The sequence below is a fragment of the Amborella trichopoda genome, chromosome 5, assembly GCF_054954075.1.
Source record: "Amborella trichopoda isolate Santa Cruz 75 chromosome 5, AtrichopodaSantaCruz75HAP2 v2.0, whole genome shotgun sequence".
Classification (NCBI taxonomy): Eukaryota; Viridiplantae; Streptophyta; class Magnoliopsida; order Amborellales; family Amborellaceae; genus Amborella; species Amborella trichopoda.
Window position 1 is genome coordinate 25,505,674 of NC_142340.1, and position 15,487 is coordinate 25,521,160.

A 15,487-nucleotide genomic window follows, 5' to 3' on the forward strand; every position below is an offset into this window, starting at 1 on the left:
AAAATGACGAAAGGAAAAACAATGTGAGGTACTTTTTGATCAAATATAAATTGAGCTACTTTTTGGTAATTAACAATAAACTGGGGTATTTTTCTTTTGAAAAAAAGAATCGACGTGCGTTTTCGTAATAAAAAAATAGAACGAGGTATAGAAAATAATTTATGGTATTTTTTCTTGAAAAACTAAATAGGGTATTTTTGAGGTAAAGGAAAACAATTTGAGGCACTTTTTGGTTAAAAAATAAATCGGGGTATGTTTTTTTGTAACAGAAATTAAAATGAGGTACAGAAAAATAAAAATAATTTTGAAAATTAAAAAAAACTGAGACGTTTTTCATTTTAAGAAAAAATTGAGCTACTTTTCGGTAAAAATAATTCCTAAATATGGTAAAAGATAAGTAATTTGAGGTATTTCTTTGGTTAGAAAAATAATTTGAGGTGCTCGTCGATGTAATTAAAATAAGCTGTGGTGTTTTCCGATAAAAATAAAAATGAAATGAGGTAAAGAAAAATAGTTTCAGATATTTTCCAGGAATACAAAATAAAGCGAGGCAAAGAAAAAAAATTTGATGTATTTTTTGCAAAAACAAATAAATAGAAGTGCGTTTTGGTAATAAAAAATAAAATGACGTAAGGAAAAATAATGTGAGGTATTTCTTGGTAAAAAAATAAATTGAGCTACTTTTTGGTAATTAACAATAAACTGAAGTATTTTTCGTTTGAAAAATAAATTGAGGTACTTTTTTGTAATAAAAAATAAAATGACGTCTAGAAAAATAATTTGTGGAATTATTCCATAAAAAAAATAAATTAAGGTTATTTTTCGAAATAAAAAAAAACAATTAGGTAAGGATAAATAATGTGGTGTGCAATAAATAGAAGTGCGTTTTGGTAATAAAAAATAAAATGACGTAAAGAAAAATAATGTTGGGTATTTCTTGGTAAAAAAATAAATTGAGCTACTTTATTGGTAATTAACAATAAACTGAGGTATTTTTTCGCTTGAAAAATAAATTGAGGTACTTTTTTGTAATAAAAAATAAAATGACGTCTAGAAAAATAATTTGTGGAATTATTCCATAAGAAAAATAAATTAAGGTTATTTTTCAAAATAAAAAAAAACAATTAGGTAAGGATAAATAATGTGGTGTGCTTTTTGCTAAAGAAATAAACTGAGGTACTCTTTGCAAAATAGAATGAACTGAGGTATTTTTCTTTTGAACATTAACAATAAACTGGGGTATTTTTCTTTTGAAAAAAAGAATCGACGTACGTTTTCGTAATAAAAAAATAAAACGAGGTATAGAAAATAATTTATGGTATTTTTTCTTGAAAAACTAAATAGGGTATTTTTGATGTCAAGGAAAAAAATTTGAGGCATTTTTTGGTTAAAAAATAAATCGGGGTATTTTTTTTGTAACAGAAATTAAAACGAGGTACAGAAAAATAAAAATAATTTTGAAAATTAAAATAAACTGAGATGTTCTTCATTTTAAGAACAAATTGAGCTACTTTTCGGTAAAAATAATATCTAAATATGGTAAAAGATAAGTAATTTGAGGTATTTCTTTGGTTAGAAAAATAATTTGAGGTGCTCCTCGATGTAATTAAAATAAACTGTGGTGTTTTCCGGTAAAAAAAAAATTGAGGTACTTTTTGGTGGCCAAAAAAATAAAATGAGGTAAAGAAAAATAGTTTCAGATACTTTTTAGGGATAAAAAATAAAATGAGGCAAAGAAAAAAAATTTCATGTATTTTTTGTAAAAACAAATAAATAGAAGTGCGTTTTGGTAATAAAAAATAAAATGACGTAAGGAAAAATAATGTGAGGTATTTCTTGGTAAAAAAATAAATTGAGCGACTTTTTTAGTAATTAACAATAAACTGAGGTATTTTTTCGCTTGAAAAATAAATTGAGGTACTTTTTTGTAATAAAAAATAAAATGACGTCTAGAAAAATAAATTGTGGAATTATTCCATAAGAAAAATAAATTAAGGTTATTTTTCGAAATAAAAAAAAACAATTAGGTAAGGATAAATAATGTGGTGTGCTTTTCGCTAAAGAAATAAATTGAGGTACTCTTTGCAAAATAGAATGAAGTGAGGTATTTTTCTTTTGAACAATAAATTGTGGAATTATTTGGAAATAAAGAGTAAAATGAGGCAAGAAAAAAATAATTTGAGGTGCTTTTGGGCAATAAAAAATAATATCTGGTAAATAAAAATATAATGAGCCATTTTTTACGAAAAGAATCAATCGAGGATATTTTTGTTAATAAAAAATAAAACTAGCTTTGGCTATTTTTTTTTTTGTTCAAAGAATAAATAGAGGTACTTTTCTTAAATAAAAACTAAATCGGGGTGTTTTTTTTTTATCGAAAAAAAAAAATGAGGTTAAGAAAAATAAATATAATTTGATGTATTTGTCGTTAAAAACTGAATCGGTGTGCTATTTTTCGTAATAAAAAATAAAACGAGGTAAGGAATATAATTTAAAATATTTTTTGACAAAAAATAATTTGACATACTTTTTGGTAACAAAAATAAACTGAGGTATTTTTCGTTGGAATAATAGAATGAGGTATTTTTTTGCAATAAAACATAAAATGAGGTCAAGGAAAATAATTTGTGCTAGTATATGGCACAAAAATAAGTTGAGGATATTTATTGGAATAAAAAAAAAAGATTAAATGAAGCAAAGAAAAAAATTTTAAGGTGTTTTCTTCTAAAATAAATAAATTGTGGTATTTTCGTTTTCAAAAAAGTTGAGGAATTATTTGGTAGTTGAGAACAAAATGAGATAAAGAAAAATAATTTGAGGTATTTTCTTAGTCAAACAATAAATCGACGAAAATTCTTGAAATTAAAATAAACTTAGATATTTTTTGTTTTAAAAATAAATTGAGCTATTTTTTCGGTAAAAAAAAAAACAATCAAATATGGTAAGGAAAAGTAACTTGATGTATTACTTACGTTAAAAATATCCTTTCACGTGCTCCGCGGTAATTAAAATAAACTGAGGTGTTTTTTGGTGAAAAAAATTAAATTGAGGTACTCTTTTGTAATTAAAAAAAAACTGAGGAAATTTTTGGTGATCCAAAAAACAAATGAGGTAACGAAAAATAGTTCGAGGTATTTTTTGTTAAGAAAAAATAAAACGTGGCAAAAAATAATAATTTGATGTATTTTTTGTAAAAGAATAAATCGAGGCGCGTTTTGGTAATAAAAAAAAAAATGACGCAAGGAAAAACAATGTGAGGTACTTTTCGATAAAATATAAATTGAGCTACTTTTTGGTAATTAACAATAAACTGGGGTATTTTTCTTTTGAAAAAAAGAATCGACGTACGTTTTCATAATAAAAAAATAAAACGAGTTATAGAAAACAATTTATGGTATTTTTTCTTGAAAAAGTAAATAGGGTATTTTTGATGTAAAGGAAAATAATTTGAGGCATTTTTTGGTTAAAAAATAAATCGGGGTATTTTTTTTGTAACAGAAATTCAAATGAGGTACAGAAAAATAAAAATAATTTTGAAAGTTAAAATAAACTGAGATGTTTTTCATATTAAGAACAAATTGAGCTACTTTTAGGTAAAAATAATATCTAAATATGGTAAAAGATAAGTAATTTGAGGTATTTCTTTCGTTAGAAAAATAATTTGAGGTGCTCGTCGATGTAATTAAAATAAACTGTGGTGTTTTCCGGTAAATAAAAAAATTGAGGTACTTTTTGGTGACCAAAAAAATAAAATGAGGTAAAGAAAAATAGTTTCAGATACTTTCTAGGAATAAAAAACAAAATGAGGCAAAGAAAAAAAATTTGATGTATTTTTTGTAAAAACAAATAAATAGAAGTGCGTTTTGGTAATAAAAAATAAAATGACGTAAGGAAAAATAATGTGAGGCATTTCTTGGTAAAAAAATAAATTGAGCTACTTCTTTGGTAATTAACAATAAACTGAGGTATTTTTCGTTTGAAAAATAAATTGAGGTACTTTTTTGTAATAAAAAATAAAAGGACGTCTAGAAAAATAATTTGTGGAATTATTCCATAAAAAAATAAATTAAGGTTATTTTTTGAAATAAAAAAAAACAATTAGGTAAGGATAAATAATGTGGTGTGCTTTTCGCTAAAGAAATAAATTGAGGTACTCTTTCCAAAATAGAATGGAGTGAGGTATTTTTCTTTTGAACAATAAATATTGGAATTATTTCTTGGTCAAACAATAAATAAAGGAAAATTCTTTAAATTAAAATAAACTGAGATATTTTTTGTTTTAAAAATAAATTGAGCTATTTTTTAGGTAAAAAAAATAAAAAATCAAATATGGTAAGGAAAAGTAATTTGATGTATTACTTACGTTAAAAATGTAATTTCACGTGCTCCGCGGTAATTAAAATAAACTGAGGTGTTTTTTGGTAAAAAAAATTAAATTGAGGTACTCTTTTGTAATTAAAAGGACTTTTTTGGTGATCCAAAAAACAAATGAGGTAACGAAAAATAGTTCGAGGTATTTTTTGTTAAGAAAAAATAAAACGTGGCAAAGAAAAATAATTTGATGTATTTTTTGTAAAAGAATAAATCGAGGCGCGTTTTGGTAATAAAAAAAAAAAATGACGCAAGGAAAAACAATGTGAGGTACTTTTTGATCAAATATAAATTGAGCTACTTTTTGGTAATTAACAATAAACTGGAATATTTTTCTTTTGAAAAAAAGAATCGACGTACGTTTTCGTAATAAGAAAATAAAACGAGGTATATAAAATAGATTATGGTATTTTTTCTTGAAAAACTAAATAGGGTATTTTTGAAGTAAAGGAAAATAATTTGAGGCATTTTTTGGTTAAAAAATAAATCGGAGTTTTTTTTTTGTAACAGAAATTAAAATGAGGTACAGAAAAATAAAAATAAACTAAGATGTTTTTCATTTTAAGAACAAATTGAGCTACTTTTCGGTAAAAATAATAACTAAATATGGTAAAAGATAAATAATTTGAGTTATTTCTTTGGTTAGAAAAATAATTTGAGGTGCTCGTCGATGTAACTAAAATAAACTGTGGTGTTTGCAGGTAAAAAAAAAAATTGAGGTACTTTTTGTTGACCAAAAAAATAAAATGAGGTAAAGAAAAATAGTTTCAGATACTTTCTAGGAATAAAAATTAAAATGAGGCAAAGAAAAAAAATTTGATGTATTTTTTGTAAAAACAAATAAATAGAAGTGCGTTTTGGTAATAAAAAATAAAATGACGTAAGGAAAAATAATGTGAGGCATTTCTTGGTAAAAAAATAAATTGAGCTACTTCTTTGGTAATTAACAATAAACTGAGGTATTTTTCGTTTGAAAAATAAATTGAGGTACTTTTTTGTAATAAAAAATAAAAGGACGTCTAGAAAAATAATTTGTGGAATTATTCCATAAAAAAATAAATTAAGGTTATTTTTTGAAATAAAAAAAAACAATTAGGTAAGGATAAATAATGTGGTGTGCTTTTCGCTAAAGAAATAAATTGAGGTACTCTTTCCAAAATAGAATGGAGTGAGGTATTTTTCTTTTGAACAATAAATATTGGAATTATTTCTTGGTCAAACAATAAATAAAGGAAAATTCTTTAAATTAAAATAAACTGAGATATTTTTTGTTTTAAAAATAAATTGAGCTATTTTTTAGGTAAAAAAAATAAAAAATCAAATATGGTAAGGAAAAGTAATTTGATGTATTACTTACGTTAAAAATGTAATTTCACGTGCTCCGCGGTAATTAAAATAAACTGAGGTGTTTTTTGGTAAAAAAAATTAAATTGAGGTACTCTTTTGTAATTAAAAGGACTTTTTTGGTGATCCAAAAAACAAATGAGGTAACGAAAAATAGTTCGAGGTATTTTTTGTTAAGAAAAAATAAAACGTGGCAAAGAAAAATAATTTGATGTATTTTTTGTAAAAGAATAAATCGAGGCGCGTTTTGGTAATAAAAAAAAAAAATGACGCAAGGAAAAACAATGTGAGGTACTTTTTGATCAAATATAAATTGAGCTACTTTTTGGTAATTAACAATAAACTGGAATATTTTTCTTTTGAAAAAAAGAATCGACGTACGTTTTCGTAATAAGAAAATAAAACGAGGTATATAAAATAGATTATGGTATTTTTTCTTGAAAAACTAAATAGGGTATTTTTGAAGTAAAGGAAAATAATTTGAGGCATTTTTTGGTTAAAAAATAAATCGGAGTTTTTTTTTTGTAACAGAAATTAAAATGAGGTACAGAAAAATAAAAATAAACTAAGATGTTTTTCATTTTAAGAACAAATTGAGCTACTTTTCGGTAAAAATAATAACTAAATATGGTAAAAGATAAATAATTTGAGTTATTTCTTTGGTTAGAAAAATAATTTGAGGTGCTCGTCGATGTAACTAAAATAAACTGTGGTGTTTGCAGGTAAAAAAAAAAATTGAGGTACTTTTTGTTGACCAAAAAAATAAAATGAGGTAAAGAAAAATAGTTTCAGATACTTTCTAGGAATAAAAATTAAAATGAGGCAAAGAAAAAAAATTTGATGTATTTTTTGTAAAAACAAATAAATAGAAGTGCGTTTTGGTAATAAAAAATAAAATGACGTAAGGAAAAATAATGTGAGGCATTTCTTGGTAAAAAAATAAATTGAGCTACTTCTTTGGTAATTAACAATAAACTGAGGTATTTTTCGTTTGAAAAATAAATTGAGGTACTTTTTTGTAATAAAAAATAAAAGGACGTCTAGAAAAATAATTTGTGGAATTATTCCATAAAAAAATAAATTAAGGTTATTTTTTGAAATAAAAAAAAACAATTAGGTAAGGATAAATAATGTGGTGTGCTTTTCGCTAAAGAAATAAATTGAGGTACTCTTTCCAAAATAGAATGGAGTGAGGTATTTTTCTTTTGAACAATAAATATTGGAATTATTTCTTGGTCAAACAATAAATAAAGGAAAATTCTTTAAATTAAAATAAACTGAGATATTTTTTGTTTTAAAAATAAATTGAGCTATTTTTTAGGTAAAAAAAATAAAAAATCAAATATGGTAAGGAAAAGTAATTTGATGTATTACTTACGTTAAAAATGTAATTTCACGTGCTCCGCGGTAATTAAAATAAACTGAGGTGTTTTTTGGTAAAAAAAATTAAATTGAGGTACTCTTTTGTAATTAAAAGGACTTTTTTGGTGATCCAAAAAACAAATGAGGTAACGAAAAATAGTTCGAGGTATTTTTTGTTAAGAAAAAATAAAACGTGGCAAAGAAAAATAATTTGATGTATTTTTTGTAAAAGAATAAATCGAGGCGCGTTTTGGTAATAAAAAAAAAAAATGACGCAAGGAAAAACAATGTGAGGTACTTTTTGATCAAATATAAATTGAGCTACTTTTTGGTAATTAACAATAAACTGGAATATTTTTCTTTTGAAAAAAAGAATCGACGTACGTTTTCGTAATAAGAAAATAAAACGAGGTATATAAAATAGATTATGGTATTTTTTCTTGAAAAACTAAATAGGGTATTTTTGAAGTAAAGGAAAATAATTTGAGGCATTTTTTGGTTAAAAAATAAATCGGAGTTTTTTTTTTGTAACAGAAATTAAAATGAGGTACAGAAAAATAAAAATAAACTAAGATGTTTTTCATTTTAAGAACAAATTGAGCTACTTTTCGGTAAAAATAATAACTAAATATGGTAAAAGATAAATAATTTGAGTTATTTCTTTGGTTAGAAAAATAATTTGAGGTGCTCGTCGATGTAACTAAAATAAACTGTGGTGTTTGCAGGTAAAAAAAAAAATTGAGGTACTTTTTGTTGACCAAAAAAATAAAATGAGGTAAAGAAAAATAGTTTCAGATACTTTCTAGGAATAAAAATTAAAATGAGGCAAAGAAAAAAAATTTGATGTATTTTTTGTAAAAACAAATAAATAGAAGTGCGTTTTGGTAATAAAAAATAAAATGACGTAAGGAAAAATAATGTGAGGCATTTCTTGGTAAAAAAATAAATTGAGCTACTTCTTTGGTAATTAACAATAAACTGAGGTATTTTTCGTTTGAAAAATAAATTGAGGTACTTTTTTGTAATAAAAAATAAAAGGACGTCTAGAAAAATAATTTGTGGAATTATTCCATAAAAAAATAAATTAAGGTTATTTTTTGAAATAAAAAAAAACAATTAGGTAAGGATAAATAATGTGGTGTGCTTTTCGCTAAAGAAATAAATTGAGGTACTCTTTCCAAAATAGAATGGAGTGAGGTATTTTTCTTTTGAACAATAAATATTGGAATTATTTCTTGGTCAAACAATAAATAAAGGAAAATTCTTTAAATTAAAATAAACTGAGATATTTTTTGTTTTAAAAATAAATTGAGCTATTTTTTAGGTAAAAAAAATAAAAAATCAAATATGGTAAGGAAAAGTAATTTGATGTATTACTTACGTTAAAAATGTAATTTCACGTGCTCCGCGGTAATTAAAATAAACTGAGGTGTTTTTTGGTAAAAAAAATTAAATTGAGGTACTCTTTTGTAATTAAAAGGACTTTTTTGGTGATCCAAAAAACAAATGAGGTAACGAAAAATAGTTCGAGGTATTTTTTGTTAAGAAAAAATAAAACGTGGCAAAGAAAAATAATTTGATGTATTTTTTGTAAAAGAATAAATCGAGGCGCGTTTTGGTAATAAAAAAAAAAAATGACGCAAGGAAAAACAATGTGAGGTACTTTTTGATCAAATATAAATTGAGCTACTTTTTGGTAATTAACAATAAACTGGAATATTTTTCTTTTGAAAAAAAGAATCGACGTACGTTTTCGTAATAAGAAAATAAAACGAGGTATATAAAATAGATTATGGTATTTTTTCTTGAAAAACTAAATAGGGTATTTTTGAAGTAAAGGAAAATAATTTGAGGCATTTTTTGGTTAAAAAATAAATCGGAGTTTTTTTTTTGTAACAGAAATTAAAATGAGGTACAGAAAAATAAAAATAAACTAAGATGTTTTTCATTTTAAGAACAAATTGAGCTACTTTTCGGTAAAAATAATAACTAAATATGGTAAAAGATAAATAATTTGAGTTATTTCTTTGGTTAGAAAAATAATTTGAGGTGCTCGTCGATGTAACTAAAATAAACTGTGGTGTTTGCAGGTAAAAAAAAAAATTGAGGTACTTTTTGTTGACCAAAAAAATAAAATGAGGTAAAGAAAAATAGTTTCAGATACTTTCTAGGAATAAAAATTAAAATGAGGCAAAGAAAAAAAATTTGATGTATTTTTTGTAAAAACAAATAAATAGAAGTGCGTTTTGGTAATAAAAAATAAAATGACGTAAGGAAAAATAATGTGAGGCATTTCTTGGTAAAAAAATAAATTGAGCTACTTCTTTGGTAATTAACAATAAACTGAGGTATTTTTCGTTTGAAAAATAAATTGAGGTACTTTTTTGTAATAAAAAATAAAAGGACGTCTAGAAAAATAATTTGTGGAATTATTCCATAAAAAAATAAATTAAGGTTATTTTTTGAAATAAAAAAAAACAATTAGGTAAGGATAAATAATGTGGTGTGCTTTTCGCTAAAGAAATAAATTGAGGTACTCTTTCCAAAATAGAATGGAGTGAGGTATTTTTCTTTTGAACAATAAATATTGGAATTATTTCTTGGTCAAACAATAAATAAAGGAAAATTCTTTAAATTAAAATAAACTGAGATATTTTTTGTTTTAAAAATAAATTGAGCTATTTTTTAGGTAAAAAAAATAAAAAATCAAATATGGTAAGGAAAAGTAATTTGATGTATTACTTACGTTAAAAATGTAATTTCACGTGCTCCGCGGTAATTAAAATAAACTGAGGTGTTTTTTGGTAAAAAAAATTAAATTGAGGTACTCTTTTGTAATTAAAAGGACTTTTTTGGTGATCCAAAAAACAAATGAGGTAACGAAAAATAGTTCGAGGTATTTTTTGTTAAGAAAAAATAAAACGTGGCAAAGAAAAATAATTTGATGTATTTTTTGTAAAAGAATAAATCGAGGCGCGTTTTGGTAATAAAAAAAAAAAATGACGCAAGGAAAAACAATGTGAGGTACTTTTTGATCAAATATAAATTGAGCTACTTTTTGGTAATTAACAATAAACTGGAATATTTTTCTTTTGAAAAAAAGAATCGACGTACGTTTTCGTAATAAGAAAATAAAACGAGGTATATAAAATAGATTATGGTATTTTTTCTTGAAAAACTAAATAGGGTATTTTTGAAGTAAAGGAAAATAATTTGAGGCATTTTTTGGTTAAAAAATAAATCGGAGTTTTTTTTTTGTAACAGAAATTAAAATGAGGTACAGAAAAATAAAAATAAACTAAGATGTTTTTCATTTTAAGAACAAATTGAGCTACTTTTCGGTAAAAATAATAACTAAATATGGTAAAAGATAAATAATTTGAGTTATTTCTTTGGTTAGAAAAATAATTTGAGGTGCTCGTCGATGTAACTAAAATAAACTGTGGTGTTTGCAGGTAAAAAAAAAAATTGAGGTACTTTTTGTTGACCAAAAAAATAAAATGAGGTAAAGAAAAATAGTTTCAGATACTTTCTAGGAATAAAAATTAAAATGAGGCAAAGAAAAAAAATTTGATGTATTTTTTGTAAAAACAAATAAATAGAAGTGCGTTTTGGTAATAAAAAATAAAATGACGTAAGGAAAAATAATGTGAGGCATTTCTTGGTAAAAAAATAAATTGAGCTACTTCTTTGGTAATTAACAATAAACTGAGGTATTTTTCGTTTGAAAAATAAATTGAGGTACTTTTTTGTAATAAAAAATAAAAGGACGTCTAGAAAAATAATTTGTGGAATTATTCCATAAAAAAAATAAATTAAGGTTATTTTTTGAAATAAAAAAAAAAAATTAGGTAAGGATAAATAATGTGGTGTGCTTTTCGCTAAAGAAATAAATTTTGGTACTCTTTGCAAAATAGAATGAAGTGAGGTATTTTTCTTTTGAACAATAAATTGTGGAATTATTTGGAAATAAAGAGTAAAATGAGGCAAGAAAAAAATAATTTGAGGTGTTTTTGGGAAATTATTAATAATATCTGGTAAATAAAAATATAATGAGCCATTTTTTATGAAAAAAATCAATCGAGGATATTTTTGTTAATAAAAAATAAAACTAGTTTTGGGTATTTTATTTTTTGTTCAAAGAATAAATAGAGGTACTTTTCTTGAATAAAAACTAAATCGGGGTATTTTTTTTTTATCGAAAAAAAAAATTGAGGTTAAGAAAAATAAATATAATTTGATGTATTTGTCGTTAAAAAATGAATCGGTGTGCTCTTTTTTGTAATACAAAATAAAACGAGGTAAGGAATATAATTTACAGTATTTTTTGACAAAAAATAAATTGACATACTTTTTGGTAACAAAAATAAACTGAGGTATTTTTCGTTGGAATAATAGAATGAGGTATTTTTTTGCAATAAAACATAAAATGAGGTCAAGGAAAATAATTTGTGCTACTATATGGCACAAAAATAAGTTGAGGATATTTATTGGAATAAAAACAAAAGATTAAATGAAGCAAAGAAAAAAATTTTGAGGTGTTATCTTCTAAAATAAATAAATTGTGGTATTTTCGTTTACAAAAAAATTGAGGAATTATTGGTAGTAGAGAACAAAATGAGATAAAAAAAAATAATTTGAGGTATTTTCTTGGTCAAACAATAAATTGAGGAAAATTCTTGAAATTAAAATAAACTAAGATATTTTTTGTTTTAAAAATAAATTGAGCTGTTTTTTTGGTAAAAAAAAAAAAAAACAATCAAATATGGTAAGGAAAAGTAACTTGATGTATTACTTACGTTAAAAATATCATTTCACGTGCTCCGCGGTAATTAAAATAAACTGAGGTGTTTTTTGGTGAAAAAAATTAAATTGAGGTACTCTTTTGTAATTAAAAAAAAACTGGGGACTTTTTTGGTGATCCAAAAAACAAATGAGGCAACGAAAAATAGTTCGAGGTATTTTTTGTTAAGAAAAAATAAAACGTGGCAAAGAAAACTAATTTGATGTATTTTTTGTAAAAGAATAAATCGAGGCGCGTTTTGGTAATAAAAAAAAAATGACGCAGGGAAAAACAATGTGAGGTACTTTTCTATCAAATATAAATTGAGCTACTTTTTGGTAATTAACAATAAACTGGGGTATTTTTCTTTTGAAAAAAAGAATCGACGTACGTTTTCATAATAAAAAAATAAAACGAGGTATAGAAAATAATTTATGGTATTTTTTCTTGAAAAACTAAATAGGGTATTTTTGAGGTAAAGGAAAATAATTTGAGGCATTTTTTGGTTAAAAAATAAATCGGGGTATTTTTTTTGTAACAAAAATTAAAATGAGGAACAGAAAAAAATAATAATTTTGAAACTTAAAATAAACTGAGATGTTTTTCATTTTAAGAAAAAATTGAGCTACTTTTCGGTAAAAATAATATCTAAATATGGTAAAAGATAAGTAATTTGAGATATTTCTTTGGTTAGAAAAATAAATTGAGGTGCTCGTCGATGTAACTAAAATAAACTGTGGTGTTTTTTGGTAAAAAAAAAAAACTGAGGTATTCTTCGGTAATTAAATTAGACTGAGGTACTTTTTGGTGACCCAAAAAATAAAATGAGGTAAAGAAAAATAGTTTCAGATATTTTCTAGGACTAAAAAATAAAATGAGGCAAAGATAAAAAATTTGATGTATTTTTTGTAAAAACAATTAAACAGAAGAGCGTTTCGGTAATAAAAAATAAAATGACGTAAGGAAAAATAATGTGAGGTATTTCTCGGTAAAAAAATAAATTGAGCTACTTTTTGGTAATTAACAATAAACTGAGGTATTTTTCGTTTGAAAAATAAATTGAGGTACTTTTTGAAATAAAAAATAAAATGACGTCTAGAAAAATAATTTGTAGAATAATTCCATAAAAAAAATAAATTAAGGTTATTTTTCGAAATAAAAAAAAACAATTAGGTAAGGATAAGTAATGTGGTGTGCTTTTCGCTAAAGAAATAAATTGAGGTACTCTTTGCAAAATACAATGATCTGAGGTAATTTTTTGAACAATAAATTGTGGAATTATGTGGAAATAAAGAATAAAATGAGGCAAGAAAAAAATAATTTGAGGTGCTTTTGGGAAATAAAAAATAATATCTGGGAAATAAAAATATAATGAGCCATTTTTTATGAAAACAATCAATCGAGGATATTTTTGTTAATAAAAAATAAAACTAGTTTTGGGTATTTTTTTTTTGTTCAAAGAATAAATAGAGGTACTTTTCTTGGATAAAAACTAAATCGGGGTATTTTTTTTGTATCAAAAAAAAAATTTGAGGTTAAGAAAAAAAATAATAATTTGATGTATTTGTCGTTAAAAAATGAATCGGTGTGCTCTTTTTTGTAATAAAAAATAAAACGAAGTAAGGAATATAATTTATAGTATTTTTTGACAAAAAATAAATTGACATACTTTTTGGTAACACAAATAAACTGAGGTATTTTTTGTTAGAATAATAGAATGAGGTATTTTTTTGCAATAAAACATAAAATGAGGTCAAGAAAAATAATTTGTGCTTCTATATGGCACAAAAATAAGTTAAGGATATTTATTGGAATTAAAAAAAAGATAAAATGAAGCAAAGAAAAAAATTTTGAGGTGTTTTTTTCTAAAATAAATAAATTGTGGTATTTTTGTTTACAAAAAAAATGAGGAATTATTTGGTAGTAGAGAACAACATGAGATAAAGAAAAATTTTTTGAGGTATTTTCTTGGTCAAACAATAAATTGACGAAAATTCTTGAAATTAAAATAAACTGAGATATTTTTTGTTTTAAACATAAATTGAGCTATTTTTTTGGTAAAAAAAAAAACAATCAAATACGGTAAGGAAAAGTAATTTGATGTATTACTTACGTTAAAAATATAATTTCACGTGCTCCGCGGTAATTAAAATAAACAGAGGTGTTTTTTTGTGAAAAAAATTAAATTGAGGTACTCTTTTGTAATTAAAAAAAAACCGAGGACTTTTTTGGTGATCCAAAAAAAAATGAGGTAACGAAAAATAGCTCGAGGTATTTTGTGTTAAGAAAAAATAAAACGTGGCAAAGAAAAATAATTTGATGTATTTTTTGTAAAAGAATAAATCGAGGCGCGTTTTGGTAATAAAAAAAAGAAAATGACGCAAGGAAAAACAATGTGAGGTACTTTTTGATCAATCATAAATTGAGCTACTTTTTGGTAATTAACAATAAACTGGGGTATTTTTCTTTTGAAAAAAAGAATTGACGTACGTTTTCGGGATAAAAAAATAAAACGAGGTATAGAAAATATATTATGGTATTTTTTCTTGAAAAACTAAATAGGGTATTTTTGAGGTAAAGGAAAATAATTGGAGGCATTTTTTGGTTAAAAAATAAATCGAGGTATTTTTTTTGTAACAGAAATTAAAATGAGGTACAGAAAAATAAAAATAATTTTGAAAATTAAAATAAACTGGGATGTTTTTCATTTTAAGAACAAATTGAGCTACTTTTCGGTAAAAATAATATCTAAATATGGTAAAAGATAAGTAATTTGAGGTATTTCTTTGGTTAGAAAAATAATTTGAGGTGCTCGTCGATGTAACTAAAATAAACTGTGGTGTTTTCCGGTAAAAAAAAAGTTGAGGTATTCTTCGGTAATTTAAATAGACTGAGGTACTTTTTGGTGACCCAAAAAATAAAATGAGGTAAAGAAAAATAGTTTCAGATATTTTCTAGGACTAAAAAATAAAATGAGGCAAAGAAAAAAAATTTGATGTATTTTTTGTAAAAACAAATAAATAGAAGTGCGTTTTGGTTATAAAAAATAAAATGACGTAAGGAAAAATAATGTGACGTATTTCTTGGTAAAAAAATAAATTTAGCTACTTTTTGGTTATTAACAGTAACTAAAATAAACTGAAGTACTTTTTGGTGACCGAAAAAAAACACGAGGTAATGAAAAATAGTTTGAGATATTTTTTGTTAAGAAAAAATAAAATGAGGCAAACAAAAGTAATTTGATGCATTTTTTCAAAAAAAAAAAAAGATCAATGTGCATTTTGGTAACAAAAATTAAAATTACGTAAGGAAAATAATGTGAGGTATTTTTTTGTATAAAATAAATTGAGCCGCTTTTTGTAATTAAAAATAAACTGAGGTATTTTTTCGTTTAAAAAATAAGTTTAGGTACTTTTTTGTGGTAAAAATAAAATGAGGTATATAAAAATAATTTGTGGAATTTTTCCGTAAGAAAAATAAGTCGAGGTTATTTTTGAAAATAAAGAAAAATTAGGTAAAGAAAAATAATTCGAGGTTTTTTTAGTTAAATAAATAATTTGAGGTACTCTTTGAAAATTAGAATAAACTGAGGTATTTTTCGCTAAATAAATAGTTTGAGGTACTCTT